This window comes from Botryllus schlosseri, chromosome 15 (assembly GCF_051294905.1).
Source record: "Botryllus schlosseri isolate E-star chromosome 15, Bs_hap1, whole genome shotgun sequence".
NCBI classification, from domain to species: Eukaryota; Metazoa; Chordata; class Ascidiacea; order Stolidobranchia; family Styelidae; genus Botryllus; species Botryllus schlosseri.
The window spans coordinates 4,002,781-4,016,854 of record NC_137250.1 but is presented as its reverse complement, the minus strand read 5'-3'; positions in this window follow the sequence as shown (position 1 = coordinate 4,016,854).

The following is a 14,074-nucleotide window of genomic DNA, read 5'->3' as shown; positions in this document are numbered from 1 at the left end:
ATTTTGTGCAAATACTGATGAAATCGCTGAACCTGAAAACGTAAGTAGTAGTATAGATCGGTCGCGAGCGGCTATGGGCTCTTATGGGTGCGGCGGCACGGTGCCGCGAAAACTCGTGGTGGCACGGTGACCCTTATCTCTTATGGCTGCGGTCGCACGGTGCCATTGTGTCTTATGGCTGCGGTGGCACGGTGACCCTTATCTCTTATGGCTGCGGTCGCACGGTGCCATTGTGTCTTATGGCTGCGGTGGCACGGTTACCTTTTCGGGTATAGGCCGCGGTGGCACGGTGTCGTGAAAACTCGTGGTGGCACGGTTACCTTTTCGGGTATAGGCCGCGGTGGCACGGTTACCTTTTCGGGTATAGGCCGCGGTGGCACGGTGTCGTGAAAACTCGTGGTGGCATGGTTACCTTTTCGGGTATAGGCTGCGGTGGCACGGTGTTGAATATGTACCAGATGAATAGTCATGTGAATGAACCTTTGTTAATGTGTATATCGTAAATTATTATATATGATGTAGTTTAGTCGTGACAAATGACCGATCGTGTTCTAAGTCTTTCCTCACTATTGATCGCTAGCTGAATAAGACTTCAGATCGGATTATTCACACCTTGTATACCGCTGTTTCGCACCTACAGAATAGTCTGCTGTTCGCAGTCGTGACTTCGCCGCGATAGCGCAATTTTCGCACCTCGATCAGTAAAACAACACCGCGCTAACCCAGTTGTCGAATCACATAGGTCAAACATTTCTTGTGAATGGAAATATTGTATTACAGGGTACAAATACGCAAACTATTCTTTCAATTCAACAAGTCTAGTTAACTGATCGATTCTCAATCTGTCGACACAGTTTTTAACACGAGTGAGTTGATATTTCTTCCCGGATACGAGCGAGGCTTTGTTCCATTGATCCAAAACCACCTCGCCAGTATCATCCTTCAATGTAAAACTGTATAATTTCAACTCCTTTCCGGTGCCAGAATTGACCATCTTCTCCTCTCGAGAAACACACGTAGCGGTGATCGATACGTATTCATCTTTATTCCCGTATACCGATTCACAGGTCAATAATGGGTATTCTTCAGTCGTATGTCTCGATTTTCCATGCGGGGTTACTGACGAAGCCCGTCCCAGTAATACAGCAGGTTTTCCAGTAAATTTGTCAATTTGGACCCAACCGGATTTGACCATAAGTTTTTTTCGTTTGTTGAATGCTTTCTCAATGACCCCGAACAATTCACGATTGAAACACGTGAAAGATATCTCTTCATTATTACCGTCGATGAATATACCTTTGAGCCGCCAGTGTCGGTAACTTGAATAGCGACAAATTGTCACTTATTTCTACTCTAACCCTAATCCTTTGTGAAGTGTACGCTTATTGAAAAAGGTGCGAAATAATTCTAAAATCCTACGATCGCGCACAAGATAACACCTATAAGACATAACCATATCTCGTGACTTGTGGCTACATACATCCCAATCGCTACAGTGTAATATGTTGGTAGTTTGGTGCAGAACTGGATTTCACGAGTCTGATATAATAAGAATATTACCTATTAAGTAATAAGCACCGAATAACAGAACCGTCGCAGACGGTGACTTGAATATCCAAGATTTGATACTTTCCGCGATCGCTATATGTTTCACGTTGACTTTGGTTACGTGATGCGAATCATGAGAATATTCAATCAATGTGTCAATTTGTCAACTTGAAATGAAACTCACTACACAAGCCAAGTTGATTCGTATTTGAATGTGTTGATCCGGTACAACTCTAAACCTTTGAGAAATCCATTTACCGCGATCAGTTGATTCGAACGTAACCTGAATATTGCTGACTCCAACTTCAGTCGCATCGAATTATTCACACATTCCGCACCGTCGTTTTCACACTTATGGAATCAATACCAACTCGCTCAATGAGAATCAAGAATCACAAGTATGCACATACAATAATTTTATTCAATACCGAGAAATCAAACACTTAACAAAAACACACAACTAATCATTTGCCAACTCTGGCATTACCAAAAAATTCAGGTATTGTTGATTGAAAATCCTTGAGTCATTATTATCAAAAATGTTATAGTACCGCATCGGAATCCATTCGCAGGATGTACTAAAGGTAAATTCAGATAATCCAAAATGAAATATCTCGACTTTGGCGTAGTGTGAATTGAAATAGATTGACAAACATAACTACCAACTTTCACCCAGTCACATTTCGAAATTATACGTACATTGATTTGAAACAAGTTAACATTACAACTCTATTCGCGATCCCGCTTTCCGTTTGTCAAAGAGATATTTTAACATCTTACCATACTCAAAAGAATTATTCACAACATTAACAATTGTTAAAAATCTAGTTTTCACTTATTTGATTATATCACTGCAACTCATAAATTTGAATTAATTCATCCTGGCTGTATTCGTATGATCGGTCTTTTTTATTCGATTGTAAAGGTCGTTACTATTCTGAAGACAAAGTATTTATTATAATCGGTGCATATACGATTTGACTTGACCATATTATATTTTGAGTATACGAGATTTGAATGTCTGAACAATAACTGAGAAATAATTTATCACAATTAAATCCGTATATTACAGCGTAAAAGATATTGGAATGTCAGCAACTCTGTAAGGTCATAGTTAGTACCACATTACCTAATTTACCCGACCAACTCGTCATGATCATTCCCGAAATCAACACAAACATGACCACTGACTTGAGTTAACCACAAAACAGTATCAAGTTTTAAATCCACTTGTAGCTTACGGTTTATTTGAATGCGGGTTATGTTTTGTTGTAATTGAGTGTACGGAAATAGTATTACGTCTCGACATCTCACCATCTTACCATATTCAAAGAGTCAACCACGAAAACATTGTCAAGTAAATCCGTTTGTAACTTACCCGACCAACTCAAACAGTATCAGTATGAAAAACAACCAAACATACACGAATCCATACAATCACTAAAACCTAAAATCCATAACAAGCTTGGTTGTATTCATATCCCTACACATCTTTTTTTATTCAACTTGAAAAGTCGTTACTATTCTGTAAGATAGAGGAATTACTACGCGGTATATTCTGCAAGACAAACTAATTACTACTCGGTATATTTTGTAAGACAAAAGTAATTACTCTTCGGTACAGGGGACTTGAGCTTAACATAATATGTTTGAGTATACGAGATTTGAAAGGTTGAGCAGCGTAGTTAAGAATTCATTTCTTATACGATCAAACGCCGGTGTTACATTGAAAGTTATCATGCTGTAAACATAAGGATTGACACATTGATTTGACATATGTAATAGTTGATCATGACTTGATTATTAAATTATTCGCGTTAATTAGACCCGGTGTTGTGGTAAAGGTTATGACAGCAACAAACTTTTCCCTACCGTGGTTATTAACATATTGATTTGTAAAACTATACTTGTCTGAAATGTTCTTGATTTGAAAGATATTCCGTGTTGGTACAAATCACTCTGTGTATTACGGATATCAGAAAATATTTTTACAAATGTAGTTGTTTCCAGTAACCAAGACTAAAGATGCAACAATTTCGTTATTCAAACATTGAACACCCGATGCAAAATGCTTTATTGGTCAAATTCGCAACGGGTAATTGAAACGACTAAGTGTAGAGTCAGTATATCACAATATTATCGCTACTATTGAATCCAGCAATTGATACGATTTATTGTCGGGATTTGTGACAGCGCATTGAAACATACACAACTTACAAAGTGTGAAAATATCACTTTGGGTATCGAGTACCGTTTGAAGCGTGCGATCAATACATAATTCCGTTCGCACTCTCTTAGACGTTGTGAAGTCTACAGATTTACACTTCAAGACTTTGATCAACACAGAAGCAATTTGGAATATCTTTACTGGCCGCATCCTATTCTACTAGACTTGAGTAATACACAAAACTCATAGCATTAACAAAATCGCAATAGGCGCTACACTGAAATCTACAAAATGTGTTTGTATTGTTGCTCAAAGTAGTGATCATAAATTATCATTTGAATAAGTAATTGTAATCATAAAACCAAACTTGCGAAAGTCATTACCATAACAAAAGAATATTGTAGGTTGCTTGCTAAATGTATGCCGGAAATTTTTGTAGAACGCTCACGACCAAAGAAATCGGAAATTGTCATTCATCAAAGTAAATGTCGTCACGATACTCTGCCGCTAAAAGACGTTACTCGTATGTGATTGAATCGCCGGTAATTAACTCGCTAAATCAAACCCTAAGAAATTTCACTCACTCATCGGATATTAAACAGCGTCGCTTAATCGGTGTAGTTCGTTTTTTTCTAAATGCAAATCATACCTAGCCAACAGAAAACAATTTTCACTCACCCGGTAATGAAACCAAGTGGTGGGTCTGCATTCGATATTTTGTTTGTGTCAATTACTTTGCAATGAACACATTTGAGTGGTTGAGCTTTACATCATCAAGCTGTCATTTTTAAATCAAGATTTCGGTCAACTTGTAAATGTATCATTTAACTAACCGACATTTAGTGATTCGTGAACATACCAAACGATACACATCCACCTCCGATCTTAATTTCCATCATCGTGATAATCGAAGTACATTTCTTTCGAATTCGTAACAACCGGCTTTTCTGTGACATGATAAATTTTTGACAAGTTATGCTTAGAAGATTGGTTGCATATCTCGAAAAATAATATACCGCTCATATTGATACTGTTACTCGGTATTTTTCCCGTTGTCGGTTTTCAAACGAGTAAAATTTATTACTTGAGTTTCTCCGCTTACTATATGTAAATGTAAACTCAGTCGTCTTTTAACATCACAAATACATTGATAAAAAGTAGGCAATCAAACGCTACAAGTTTAACTTTTGTAGGTTGTGTATATTATTACCCCACGCAACTCATTTCTTACCAAAGGTATATGAAATATATTCATGGCACACGAAAATACTCGATATTCCCATACTACGAACCTGTACAACGATTGGCGGTGCTTTCAACTGTTTCGATACCTCAAGAACTTTATTGTCTGAATGGATGTTCATGTATCTTAATAATCAAATAGTTCAACACAGAACTAGTATTAACAGAAACATCAGAGTTGTCTACACAAAAGTTTGTATGTGTACAGTATGCGAATACCATGTGTAAGTCCAGCACAATTGTGGTATACATCCGAGTTTAGTCTCGAGAACCAGTTATTCAAAAAACGTGAAAGTGTTTCTACGCCAAGTCGTTATGTTGACGAAAGCGTATATTGTAATATCATGATCGATTTGCATTCATTGGTCACAAAATGTCACTACTCTAAATAATTATTTTTTCGTCCAAACACAAACGCATACTTGTTACCATTCTTTTTCATCAGCACGAGTTCAAGAAACCTACTTACTGCGACATGAATTGTTATTTTTATGTTGTGTAAATGGGTAATTATTCATTTTAGTAACACTATATCAACATCATCGAGTTGCGCGAATAGATTTACATGTGGTCTTGTGGTTTTAATCGAAGTACACAGCCCGGTCTAATGTAGAGTCATCTCTGTTGTACAGCAACTCGGCAATCGAAATGCATGCATTAAAATTTAAACAGCGATCTTCTTTCGTCACGCGAAAAATATGTTCACTATCGCGATACTCTGCACAGGACGTGTAAATCCTTTTCACACTCGTAATAGTCTACCAACGGCTACCGGCGACAACGTTTAACAACACCAACGACACTAAACATACGATACCTACCCAAGTAAAATTTCCATTTTCACCTGGAGGTCAGCCGTTACCTGAGTAAAAATACCATTATTCTTTGGAGATTTATCGTTTAATCAGAGTAACAATACATTTTCACTTGAGGGTCAATCGTTTCCAAGAGTAACGAACCCCTTTTCCTTTGGAAATATATTTTTTCCCATGGTAACAAACCTTTTTCACTTGGAAATATATTTTTCCCCGGGTAACAAACCTTTTTCGCTTGGCGTTCCGTCGTTTACCTGAGTAAAAATATCATTTTCCTTTGGAGTTCCGGCGTTTACCCATTGTAACAAACCATATTCACTTGGAAATATATTTTTTCCCTGAGCAACAAACCATTTCCACTTGGAAATATATTTTTTCCCCGAGCAACAAACCATTTTCACTTGGCGATCCGTCGTTTGCCTGAGTAAAAATATCATTTTCCTTTGGAGATCGAGCGTTGACCCATTGTAACAATACATTTTCACTTGGAAATCTGTCGTTTACCTGAGTACCAATACCGTTTTCACTTGGAAATCCATCTTTTCCCAGGGTAACAATACCATTTTCGTTTTGAAAACTGACCACCACACCGGCCAATTTGATATTTTTGTATATTGTTACAACGAACAGTGACAAAATACACACCAACAACGACTCCGATACATTTGTGTAATCGCATACTCACTCGTTCTGATGCATCCTACCAAAATCGGCGGTTAGCCACACACACACACACACACAATAACAATGCGCTATTTCGATATGACTGCGATGTCCGGGTTCGTGCTTTAGATTCTCCAGAATCAATCCGTCTAAAGTTGTAATCACCCGACTTTGTTAACTGGTTGATACACGATTAACAATCTTCGGAAAATGTAGGAACGCATGCTACCCATCGTGCTAACGATTCCAGGTTACTTGTGATTAATTTCCTTGCTCACCCTATACAGATTATACGTACAGGGATATGTAGCGGTAATCGGTTTGGTCAATACATATCGCCCCATTCAGTATGGAATTACAAACCCAATACAGGTCAATTCATAACCGGATCCGGATATTCAATGCAAAGCGATAAAGCAGAACCAATGACCAAATGTAATTAAACATGTAGATTCACAACCCTTGATTTTTTTTCGTGAAAAATGACAATACATATGGAATATATTTTACGATTGTTCAACCCTACCAAGTATTCACGTAAATGTGGTTTATGACATTACATACAATGTGTCGGTGTACAAATGTTGGGTGTTTATGCACACATCAGTATGACCCATAGACAACATCATCATACCCTCCAGGACTTCGTTATTGCATCGCGAGGTCAATAAAATCAATTTTGTATATTCAATCGGTGGCATAGACGACGGAAGGCTTGGAGATCCAATGTAAAATTCAGACAAACAAACGGGTATATTTGTCCATCTTGGTTATTCACTCAACTACCATTGATGCTCTCGACACAGCGAACGGTACAGTATGCAACGCATATCATTAGAGTGATATATCCACAGGTAAATATGGGGCCTGGCCACAATAATTGTATCGAGATTTAACCCAGATTACTATCCGTTCACTGATTCACTCGATGGTTTTAGCAACTTGTAACAACACAAGATAGATACGACTGGAATTACTAATATTCATAATGTTTATGATAAGTGTCGTTACCGATCGTTCACTAAGTCGATATGAATATTCGAAAAATCGGATATCACTACTCTCAACACCAGTGATTCGGTTTAAGTTTGAAATCGATTTGGTAATGTAATCCAAGGTGTGTTTCTGCGGGCTCTGCTGACCTTTACGAGAGAGTGATGTCTCTTTGACACATGAAACAATTATTATCAACCACACCTTGCGTGCATCGATTTGTCGGCATCGTACAATTATTGTGGCCAGGCCCCATATTTACCTGTGGATATATCACTCTAATGATATGCGTTGCATACTGTACCGTTCGCTGTGTCGAGAGCATCAATGGTAGTTGAGTGAATAACCAAGATGGACAAATATACCCGTTTGTTTGTCTGAATTTTACATTGGATCTCCAAGCCTTCCGTCGTCTATGCCACCGATTGAATATACAAAATTGATTTTATTGACCTCGCGATGCAATAACGAAGTCCTGGAGGGTATGATGATGTTGTCTATGGGTCATACTGATGTGTGCATAAACACCCAACATTTGTACACCGACACATTGTATGTAATGTCATAAACCACATTTACGTGAATACTTGGTAGGGTTGAACAATCGTAAAATATATTCCATATGTATTGTCATTTTTCACGAAAAAAAATCAAGGGTTGTGAATCTACATGTTTAATTACATTTGGTCATTGGTTCTGCTTTATCGCTTTGCATTGAATATCCGGATCCGGTTATGAATTGACCTGTATTGGGTTTGTAATTCCATACTGAATGGGGCGATATGTATTGACCAAACCGATTACCGCTACATATCCCTGTACGTATAATCTGTATAGGGTGAGCAAGGAAATTAATCACAAGTAACCTGGAATCGTTAGCACGATGGGTAGCATGCGTTCCTACATTTTCCGAAGATTGTTAATCGTGTATCAACCAGTTAACAAAGTCGGGTGATTACAACTTTAGACGGATTGATTCTGGAGAATCTAAAGCACGAACCCGGACATCGCAGTCATATCGAAATAGCGCATTGTTATTGTGTGTGTGTGTGTGTGTGGCTAACCGCCGATTTTGGTAGGATGCATCAGAACGAGTGAGTATGCGATTACACAAATGTATCGGAGTCGTTGTTGGTGTGTATTTTGTCACTGTTCGTTGTAACAATATACAAAAATATCAAATTGGCCGGTGTGGTGGTCAGTTTTCAAAACGAAAATGGTATTGTTACCCTGGGAAAAGATGGATTTCCAAGTGAAAACGGTATTGGTACTCAGGTAAACGACAGATTTCCAAGTGAAAATGTATTGTTACAATGGGTCAACGCTCGATCTCCAAAGGAAAATGATATTTTTACTCAGGCAAACGACGGATCGCCAAGTGAAAATGGTTTGTTGCTCGGGGAAAAAATATATTTCCAAGTGGAAATGGTTTGTTGCTCAGGGAAAAAATATATTTCCAAGTGAATATGGTTTGTTACAATGGGTAAACGCCGGAACTCCAAAGGAAAATGATATTTTTACTCAGGTAAACGACGGAACGCCAAGCGAAAAAGGTTTGTTACCCGGGGAAAAATATATTTCCAAGTGAAAAAGGTTTGTTACCATGGGAAAAAATATATTTCCAAAGGAAAAGGGGTTCGTTACTCTTGGAAACGATTGACCCTCAAGTGAAAATGTATTGTTACTCTGATTAAACGATAAATCTCCAAAGAATAATGGTATTTTTACTCAGGTAACGGCTGACCTCCAGGTGAAAATGGAAATTTTACTTGGGTAGGTATCGTATGTTTAGTGTCGTTGGTGTTGTTAAACGTTGTCGCCGGTAGCCGTTGGTAGACTATTACGAGTGTGAAAAGGATTTACACGTCCTGTGCAGAGTATCGCGATAGTGAACATATTTTTCGCGTGACGAAAGAAGATCGCTGTTTAAATTTTAATGCATGCATTTCGATTGCCGAGTTGCTGTACAACAGAGATGACTCTACATTAGACCGGGCTGTGTACTTCGATTAAAACCACAAGACCACATGTAAATCTATTCGCGCAACTCGATGATGTTGATATAGTGTTACTAAAATGAATAATTACCCATTTACACAACATAAAAATAACAATTCATGTCGCAGTAAGTAGGTTTCTTGAACTCGTGCTGATGAAAAAGAATGGTAACAAGTATGCGTTTGTGTTTGGACGAAAAAATAATTATTTAGAGTAGTGACATTTTGTGACCAATGAATGCAAATCGATCATGATATTACAATATACGCTTTCGTCAACATAACGACTTGGCGTAGAAACACTTTCACGTTTTTTGAATAACTGGTTCTCGAGACTAAACTCGGATGTATACCACAATTGTGCTGGACTTACACATGGTATTCGCATACTGTACACATACAAACTTTTGTGTAGACAACTCTGATGTTTCTGTTAATACTAGTTCTGTGTTGAACTATTTGATTATTAAGATACATGAACATCCATTCAGACAATAAAGTTCTTGAGGTATCGAAACAGTTGAAAGCACCGCCAATCGTTGTACAGGTTCGTAGTATGGGAATATCGAGTATTTTCGTGTGCCATGAATATATTTCATATACCTTTGGTAAGAAATGAGTTGCGTGGGGTAATAATATACACAACCTACAAAAGTTAAACTTGTAGCGTTTGATTGCCTACTTTTTATCAATGTATTTGTGATGTTAAAAGACGACTGAGTTTACATTTACATATAGTAAGCGGAGAAACTCAAGTAATAAATTTTACTCGTTTGAAAACCGACAACGGGAAAAATACCGAGTAACAGTATCAATATGAGCGGTATATTATTTTTCGAGATATGCAACCAATCTTCTAAGCATAACTTGTCAAAAATTTATCATGTCACAGAAAAGCCGGTTGTTACGAATTCGAAAGAAATGTACTTCGATTATCACGATGATGGAAATTAAGATCGGAGGTGGATGTGTATCGTTTGGTATGTTCACGAATCACTAAATGTCGGTTAGTTAAATGATACATTTACAAGTTGACCGAAATCTTGATTTAAAAATGACAGCTTGATGATGTAAAGCTCAACCACTCAAATGTGTTCATTGCAAAGTAATTGACACAAACAAAATATCGAATGCAGACCCACCACTTGGTTTCATTACCGGGTGAGTGAAAATTGTTTTCTGTTGGCTAGGTATGATTTGCATTTAGAAAAAAACGAACTACACCGATTAAGCGACGCTGTTTAATATCCGATGAGTGAGTGAAATTTCTTAGGGTTTGATTTAGCGAGTTAATTACCGGCGATTCAATCACATACGAGTAACGTCTTTTAGCGGCAGAGTATCGTGACGACATTTACTTTGATGAATGACAATTTCCGATTTCTTTGGTCGTGAGCGTTCTACAAAAATTTCCGGCATACATTTAGCAAGCAACCTACAATATTCTTTTGTTATGGTAATGACTTTCGCAAGTTTGGTTTTATGATTACAATTACTTATTCAAATGATAATTTATGATCACTACTTTGAGCAACAATACAAACACATTTTGTAGATTTCAGTGTAGCGCCTATTGCGATTTTGTTAATGCTATGAGTTTTGTGTATTACTCAAGTCTAGTAGAATAGGATGCGGCCAGTAAAGATATTCCAAATTGCTTCTGTGTTGATCAAAGTCTTGAAGTGTAAATCTGTAGACTTCACAACGTCTAAGAGAGTGCGAACGGAATTATGTATTGATCGCACGCTTCAAACGGTACTCGATACCCAAAGTGATATTTTCACACTTTGTAAGTTGTGTATGTTTCAATGCGCTGTCACAAATCCCGACAATAAATCGTATCAATTGCTGGATTCAATAGTAGCGATAATATTGTGATATACTGACTCTACACTTAGTCGTTTCAATTACCCGTTGCGAATTTGACCAATAAAGCATTTTGCATCGGGTGTTCAATGTTTGAATAACGAAATTGTTGCATCTTTAGTCTTGGTTACTGGAAACAACTACATTTGTAAAAATATTTTCTGATATCCGTAATACACAGAGTGATTTGTACCAACACGGAATATCTTTCAAATCAAGAACATTTCAGACAAGTATAGTTTTACAAATCAATATGTTAATAACCACGGTAGGGAAAAGTTTGTTGCTGTCATAACCTTTACCACAACACCGGGTCTAATTAACGCGAATAATTTAATAATCAAGTCATGATCAACTATTACATATGTCAAATCAATGTGTCAATCCTTATGTTTACAGCATGATAACTTTCAATGTAACACCGGCGTTTGATCGTATAAGAAATGAATTCTTAACTACGCTGCTCAACCTTTCAAATCTCGTATACTCAAACATATTATGTTAAGCTCAAGTCCCCTGTACCGAAGAGTAATTACTTTTGTCTTACAAAATATACCGAGTAGTAATTAGTTTGTCTTGCAGAATATACCGCGTAGTAATTCCTCTATCTTACAGAATAGTAACGACTTTTCAAGTTGAATAAAAAAAGATGTGTAGGGATATGAATACAACCAAGCTTGTTATGGATTTTAGGTTTTAGTGATTGTATGGATTCGTGTATGTTTGGTTGTTTTTCATACTGATACTGTTTGAGTTGGTCGGGTAAGTTACAAACGGATTTACTTGACAATGTTTTCGTGGTTGACTCTTTGAATATGGTAAGATGGTGAGATGTCGAGACGTAATACTATTTCCGTACACTCAATTACAACAAAACATAACCCGCATTCAAATAAACCGTAAGCTACAAGTGGATTTAAAACTTGATACTGTTTTGTGGTTAACTCAAGTCAGTGGTCATGTTTGTGTTGATTTCGGGAATGATCATGACGAGTTGGTCGGGTAAATTAGGTAATGTGGTACTAACTATGACCTTACAGAGTTGCTGACATTCCAATATCTTTTACGCTGTAATATACGGATTTAATTGTGATAAATTATTTCTCAGTTATTGTTCAGACATTCAAATCTCGTATACTCAAAATATAATATGGTCAAGTCAAATCGTATATGCACCGATTATAATAAATACTTTGTCTTCAGAATAGTAACGACCTTTACAATCGAATAAAAAAGGACCGATCATACGAATACAGCCAGGATGAATTAATTCAAATTTATGAGTTGCAGTGATATAATCAAATAAGTGAAAACTAGATTTTTAACAATTGTTAATGTTGTGAATAATTCTTTTGAGTATGGTAAGATGTTAAAATATCTCTTTGACAAACGGAAAGCGGGATCGCGAATAGAGTTGTAATGTTAACTTGTTTCAAATCAATGTACGTATAATTTCGAAATGTGACTGGTGAAAGTTGGTAGTTATGTTTGTCAATCTATTTCAATTCACACTACGCCAAAGTCGAGATATTTCATTTTGGATTATCTGAATTTACCTTTAGTACATCCTGCGAATGGATTCCGATGCGGTACTATAACATTTTTGATAATAATGACTCAAGGATTTTCAATCAACAATACCTGAATTTTTTGGTAATGCCAGAGTTGGCAAATGATTAGTTGTGTGTTTTTGTTAAGTGTTTGATTTCTCGGTATTGAATAAAATTATTGTATGTGCATACTTGTGATTCTTGATTCTCATTGAGCGAGTTGGTATTGATTCCATAAGTGTGAAAACGACGGTGCGGAATGTGTGAATAATTCGATGCGACTGAAGTTGGAGTCAGCAATATTCAGGTTACGTTCGAATCAACTGATCGCGGTAAATGGATTTCTCAAAGGTTTAGAGTTGTACCGGATCAACACATTCAAATACGAATCAACTTGGCTTGTGTAGTGAGTTTCATTTCAAGTTGACAAATTGACACATTGATTGAATATTCTCATGATTCGCATCACGTAACCAAAGTCAACGTGAAACATATAGCGATCGCGGAAAGTATCAAATCTTGGATATTCAAGTCACCGTCTGCGACGGTTCTGTTATTCGGTGCTTATTACTTAATAGGTAATATTCTTATTATATCAGACTCGTGAAATCCAGTTCTGCACCAAACTACCAACATATTACACTGTAGCGATTGGGATGTATGTAGCCACAAGTCACGAGATATGGTTATGTCTTATAGGTGTTATCTTGTGCGCGATCGTAGGATTTTAGAATTATTTCGCACCTTTTTCAATAAGCGTACACTTCACAAAGGATTAGGGTTAGAGTAGAAATAAGTGACAATTTGTCGCTATTCAAGTTACCGACACTGGCGGCTCAAAGGTATATTCATCGACGGTAATAATGAAGAGATATCTTTCACGTGTTTCAATCGTGAATTGTTCGGGGTCATTGAGAAAGCATTCAACAAACGAAAAAAACTTATGGTCAAATCCGGTTGGGTCCAAATTGACAAATTTACTGGAAAACCTGCTGTATTACTGGGACGGGCTTCGTCAGTAACCCCGCATGGAAAATCGAGACATACGACTGAAGAATACCCATTATTGACCTGTGAATCGGTATACGGGAATAAAGATGAATACGTATCGATCACCGCTACGTGTGTTTCTCGAGAGGAGAAGATGGTCAATTCTGGCACCGGAAAGGAGTTGAAATTATACAGTTTTACATTGAAGGATGATACTGGCGAGGTGGTTTTGGATCAATGGAA